General features: G+C 41.7%; 1 pseudogene; it reads left to right on the plus strand.

Moving 5' to 3' along the window:
• Positions 1-5595: 5595 nt before the first annotated feature.
• Positions 5596-5713, plus strand: LOC124617390 (annotated as a pseudogene).
• Positions 5714-5939: the final 226 nt, after the last annotated feature.

The raw sequence follows: 5939 nt of genomic DNA on the forward strand, positions 1-5939 counted from the left end.
ACTTGTAAATCACCTAAAAATTGAATTTATTCTCCCTACTGTACTGTGTAGGCACAAAGAGCAAAAGCTAGTTACTTGCTATTCTTCCTGAAGCTGCAGTTTTAATGACAAGCAGTAGATAAGCTACATGTCCAATTCTTGTGTAAATAGCGCTGTATGTATGCAGCGGCATGTGTAAGTAAATTATACCTACCTCTGACACTAAATACCATGACATATCCAGTATCTTTGTAAAAATATCCAAGTCTACTACGTATTACTATTGCTTCTGCTGCCTGTTAATTCCCAAGGCCGAGAGCTCTACGTGAGAGGAGGTGGGGTCTGCTTGCGTGGGCGGGGTGTGGCCGTTATATCGGTCGTAACGAGAGCGCATCCGGCCGCACAGAGCGTCTGTTGTCTGCCGGCGCGTATCTCACGGGGAAGCACCGCCGTGCGCGCTCTCAGGGCTGCCAACACGCCAGTGTAAAGAAAATAACCGCCACCGCTGCTGGGAGCTTCGCTTACACTAGGTGCCTCGCACCGAGCTCTACAAACACTGCTGGCATGAGTCCACTAATTTATTTTACCCATTACGGAATAATTCCTGGACTGGGGCGAGGTGACTGCCCGCGTTATGGGTCCGGCATACAACCCAGCTGTGCTCACTGAAGGAGTTCCCCCGAAGGTAAGGACCAACACTTGGCGTCTCTTGAGGTCCGACAATGTCTCTTCTATTCTGAAAACGTCAACGCTCCCAGCAATCCTGACAGCGGTCATTGTAGCAGTAGAATATCATGTGGAAATACTTGTTCGTATGGCATTGTCTTGAGGATTTGTGACACACACACCTCACTCTTTCTTATCAGAAATTAATTTACGAACAATGTTTCTGTTTGTTAAACAATGTACTGGTTTTTTCCGTAAAGGGCACAATCAATAATTTATTTACATACGGCATCGGTAGCAGTGTACTACTCCTAGGAAGAAGCCATATTGAGACATTCACATTTATACCTGCAACCTGCAAATCACTGTGGAGTGTATGCCTGCGGTACTGTGGGAGGGCTTCCATCGTGCCGCTTGTCAGGGCTTCTTCCCGATTCATTCGCATACAGAGCATGCGAAGAACGACAGCTAAAACCTTAACCAAATCTTACCTTCGCAACTCCTACGGGAGTATTGCGTAATGCATGGTAACATGTTACTAGATTGCTCACTTAAAGCTGGTTGCTATGACACTTTCCAAGGATCAAAAAAACCTGTGACCAATCGAGCTGCCCAATTTCTTTACGTTCAGAATCCCGTGTTAATACGTTTTGCGATGAATCACGCACACCAGAGCAATATTGCTGATGGGTCGCTTGAGAGTTTTGTAAGCAATCTCTTTTGTAGACAGATTGCCTTTTCCTAATGTGGTACCTATGAACCAAAGCCTGACATCTGCGTAACCCCCGAACGACCCTCATGGTCGTTCGATGCTAAGGATATTGGACGATCGTTTCGTGTATCACTTCTGATATCTTTGTTGAAGATGGAGTGACCTGTGCTTTTCCCCAGTTACTGTGCACAGTTTTTTGTTCGAGGTATATACGGTATGTTGTGGGTAAAGAACAGGCTAACTCAGCCACGTATTCATTGTAGAATGAGATAAGGATCCCATTGGGCCCCGGAACATTTTTTAAATTTTGGCTATTTCACTTGTCTCTCAACCCTACTGACATTAATATGTGGATTATTCATCTTCGCGGTGGTGCGAGAAGAACGCTAGGTCAATTCTCCTTGATTTCCCTTTGTAAAAGAACATTTGAAAACAGGTTTCAGTATTACGGTACATGGATTATTTTTACTTTTGGAATGTCTAACTACAACTGAATGAAACACAATTTTCGTGCCTTACGCAGTATACGATATAGGCATGACTCCAGGAATTTTAAAACACGGTACAAAGAACATATCAAGTGTTGGAAGTACGGAAGAAATCATTCCACATTTGCAGAACATTCAAAACACCATAACCACTATCCTACAAACATCGTAGAAGAAATGAAAATAATGAGAATAAACAACCATGACAAATACCTTATACCCTTATACAAATGGAAGAAAACTTCCACATCGCGAAAGCCATTGATGAGCTCAAACATGTGATAAACGAGCAAACACACATGAGTACAGATTCCCTACTACACTTAATATAAGAAATAATAAGATACAAATCATCCTTCTCGCACATCCAACACAAAAAAAAAAAAAAAAAAAAAAAAAAAAAAAAAAAAAAAAAAAAAAAAAACCGTATCTCCCTCCCCCCTCTCTCTCTTCCCCTTCTGGACACACACACACACACACACACTAAAAGCTCACCAAAACAAACACTATTTCACACAAAAACGCACACACACACATCCACACACATGCATACACAAACAGATCACAGATATCTCAAAAGTTACACTCGAAAATTGTCAATAACATTCGATCTTTGGAAAAAGCATCCGGGAGTCGACAACACTAACCAAAACATTGCATCAAAATAAGTGTTCGGTTCCTGGTGCTGTGAAATGTGGAAAATAAAAACCCCAAGTGGCCATTATAAGAAGAGAAACAGCACCAAAAATGAAACAGAAACATAATCTGTAGAAAATCGTCCACACAATCTGTGAGTAGAATTTAAAATATTACTACGTCGTAGAAAAAACCAACCACTAGAACTGTTTATAACCTATACGTCAATTGCCCGAAAATGTAAACTAAATAGTAAAAATATGTACATATTAAAGGTCACTGAAGATGCCTTGCAGAGAATAAAGGCGAAACGCGTATAGCACTAAAATTGTGTTTCATTCAATTGGAGTTAGACGATAGAAAAGTAAAAATCATCAGTATACCGTAATATTACACAACTGAGGAAGCCAGGAATACAAAAATTGAAGATTTCAGTATTTCTTATTTTTCTTAGCTATACTCAGTTTCAGTTCCTCTGTCATCGAAGAGTGTGGACACCACTTTTGGTGCCCCTAACAGACGTTACGTGTAACAAGAATTTCTTTGGACTTTGTGAGAGATCTTTTGATAATATTCGTTCAAACTTTCGCACTTTGCCCTCTCGACAGTCAAACTTGTTTCTTTCAGAATCGCTCTGTCTAGACCCCTATCCTTTGTTTTACACCTATTTCGCAGTATTTTCTGTTGCTTTAGAACATTTTTTTTGCAGTGAGAAATATAATTATATGAAATAGTTTTCCTATCTGTAGTGTAACGTATACAATGACAAAGATGCACCGTCCGCGTAAAATAGGATGTGATATGAACCACAGAAATATTAATCATTCAATATGAACATAGGAAAAGAAACAAATTAACTGTCAGTAAGAAATTTTCGTTGCAGGAAGCTGAGGAAGTTAAGAATTTAACCTAATAATTTTATGCTGTAACATCAGTAAGGCACGACAACGTTAACAGAACCTTAATGATCTTAATAACTGGCTTCATATACCTGATTTATTGTCCCTTATTACTGTGAAAGTTAATAGTATTATATAAGCTCTCCTTTCGAAAGAATTATAAGGGGCAGTCAAACGAAAACGAAACTGATGGAAGAAACGTAAGTAAACTGTTTATTATTTCAAAAGTAATCGTAATAACTGTCAGCGCATTTATCCCACAGCGAGACAAGACGGCCAACGCCTTCAGGTAAAAAAAATTGCGGTTGCCTGCGGAACCATGATTGTACCCGAGTATGCAGCTCCTCATTCGAAGCAAATCAACGACCACAAACGTCTTTCCTCAGAGCTCCAAAAATGTGGAAATCGCATGGGGAGGTATCAGAACTGTGCGGAGGATGTGTAAGGGCTTCCCAGCGAACCTCTGCAGCGTAATGGAAACAACCTTCGCAACATGTGGGTTGGCGTTAACCTGCGGGAGAACAATGCCGTTCGTCAACATTGCTGGGTGTTTAACATTGCTGGGTGTTTACGCCTGATGACGCGCTTCAGCTTTTGCAGAGTGTCCACGTCCCGCTGTGGGTTAATTGTGGCACCGTGTTCGTCAGTGAGCAGTGGCTCTTCCAGGCAAAGAGAAAGGTCGTAATGATTTTCCCGCCTGTTGTTACTACTACGCTGTAGAGGTTTCGCTGGGAAACCCTTTCACATCCTCCATACAGTCCCGATCCCACCCAATGTGATCTCCATATTTTGGACCCTTACGGAAATACATTCATGGCCATCGATTCGCATCGAACGAAGAGGTTCACGGCTGAGTACAATCACCAGTTTTTGTAACTGGTAGCAACGTTATGTATTTTATGTAACCTTTTCTTCATTCTGTTTGTATTTGAGTTGGCCTGTGCTACGTCACTCATCCCGTGCTTTATTAATATATTGCTTGCAGGTGTCTTGTCCGACTCTTTTAATTAATGTTTTACCAAAACATACAATGAAGTAATATCTGTCATAGATCATTTGCATGAGTTCAGTGTTCCCCGCGAGTACATCACTTGATCTGTACAGGGAGAAATGGCTGGGAAACTAGCGATTTTGAGCAGGAGAGAGCCTTCACTTTCGCTGATAAAGTGAAGGAATAAAGGAACAGTGGCTACTGATCTATCATCACGATACTAAAACTGTATAGTCGAATCACGTACACGAAACTTCTCGATAAAAATTTTCCTGGCCACCTTGCCACCTTCTAAAGTTGTAACAAGTGTTATGTCTAAACCAGATAGTGATTATTAGGTACTGTTGACGTGAAACAATACGACGTCGTACACGTTAGTTTGTTGGATTCCAGCACAACATGTGACGGATATGCTCGTCTCCGTTGCCATCCTCACATTTAGCAACGAGTAGTTTGCACTCAGTATAATTCCGACCGTGGGAGACGTGCCTAATGGTCACAATACATTGTGGTAAGATGATTGGACTGTCCTGTACCTCATAAAATATCAGCGTAAATTTTTCTGATTGAAGAAAAAAGAAAAGAAGTGCAATTGTTGTAAAGGGGCATATAGAGTGAGACTCGCGTTACCCAGGGAAACTCCAGATAGTCTGTAACCACAACGCTGAATTGCTGAATGGCGTGATGTTAAATAATCTAATGGACTTGTTTTTTTATATTGAGGCAATTTTACGGCTAGATGTAGGACTATGTAGCAGCTAGAACTGAACATTAATGGGGTAAAATCGTCAGCTGTAAAAGTGGCTTCGGGTTGTACGTGAATCGAGTGCTATAACGCCACTACTGTACACGTTATATATGACTTATTTGGTGGATAACATTGGAAGATCATTGTGACTATTTGTTGATGGTACCTTTGACACAAGACAGTCGCTACGGCGGAAATACGTAGCGAGGTAAGAGAAATCCTGCACAGGATCGACACTTGGTACAGGAAGTGGCAGCTCATTCTCAACGTAAGTACATTAAGTTTGCAATAGATACTGATGGTGAAAAAATAGTCTTAAAGTTATGTAATCACTTCTCTGCCTCAGCAAGAAGAGGAGAAGAATTGAAATCGTTCTTTGAGTTTGCGAATTTGCAGAGGATTGAAATTTTGAGGCATGTTTCAACTAGGTGGCTCTTATTGACATCAGCCATTTCTAGACTGCTTCGACATTGGTAGCCAACGGCCTTGCCGCAGTGGGAATACCGGTTCCCGTCAGATCATCGTAGTTAAGCGCTGTCGGACTTGGCTAGCACTTGGATGGGTGACCATCCGGTCTGCCGAGCGCTGTTAGCAAGCGGGATGCACTCAGCCCTTGTGAGGCAAACTGAGGAGCTACTTGATTGAGAAATAGCGGCTCCGGTCTCGGAAACTGACATGTGACCACATGCCCCTCCATATCGGCATCCAGTGACGCCTTTGGACTGAGGATGACACGGCGGCCGGTCGGTACCGTGGGCCTTCATGGCTTGTTTCGGAGGAGATTAGTTTTGGTTTCAGTATTAGTAAGCAATTAAGAGTT

Source organism: Schistocerca americana, chromosome 5 (genome assembly GCF_021461395.2).
Source record: "Schistocerca americana isolate TAMUIC-IGC-003095 chromosome 5, iqSchAmer2.1, whole genome shotgun sequence".
In the NCBI taxonomy this organism is placed as follows: domain Eukaryota; kingdom Metazoa; phylum Arthropoda; class Insecta; order Orthoptera; family Acrididae; genus Schistocerca; species Schistocerca americana.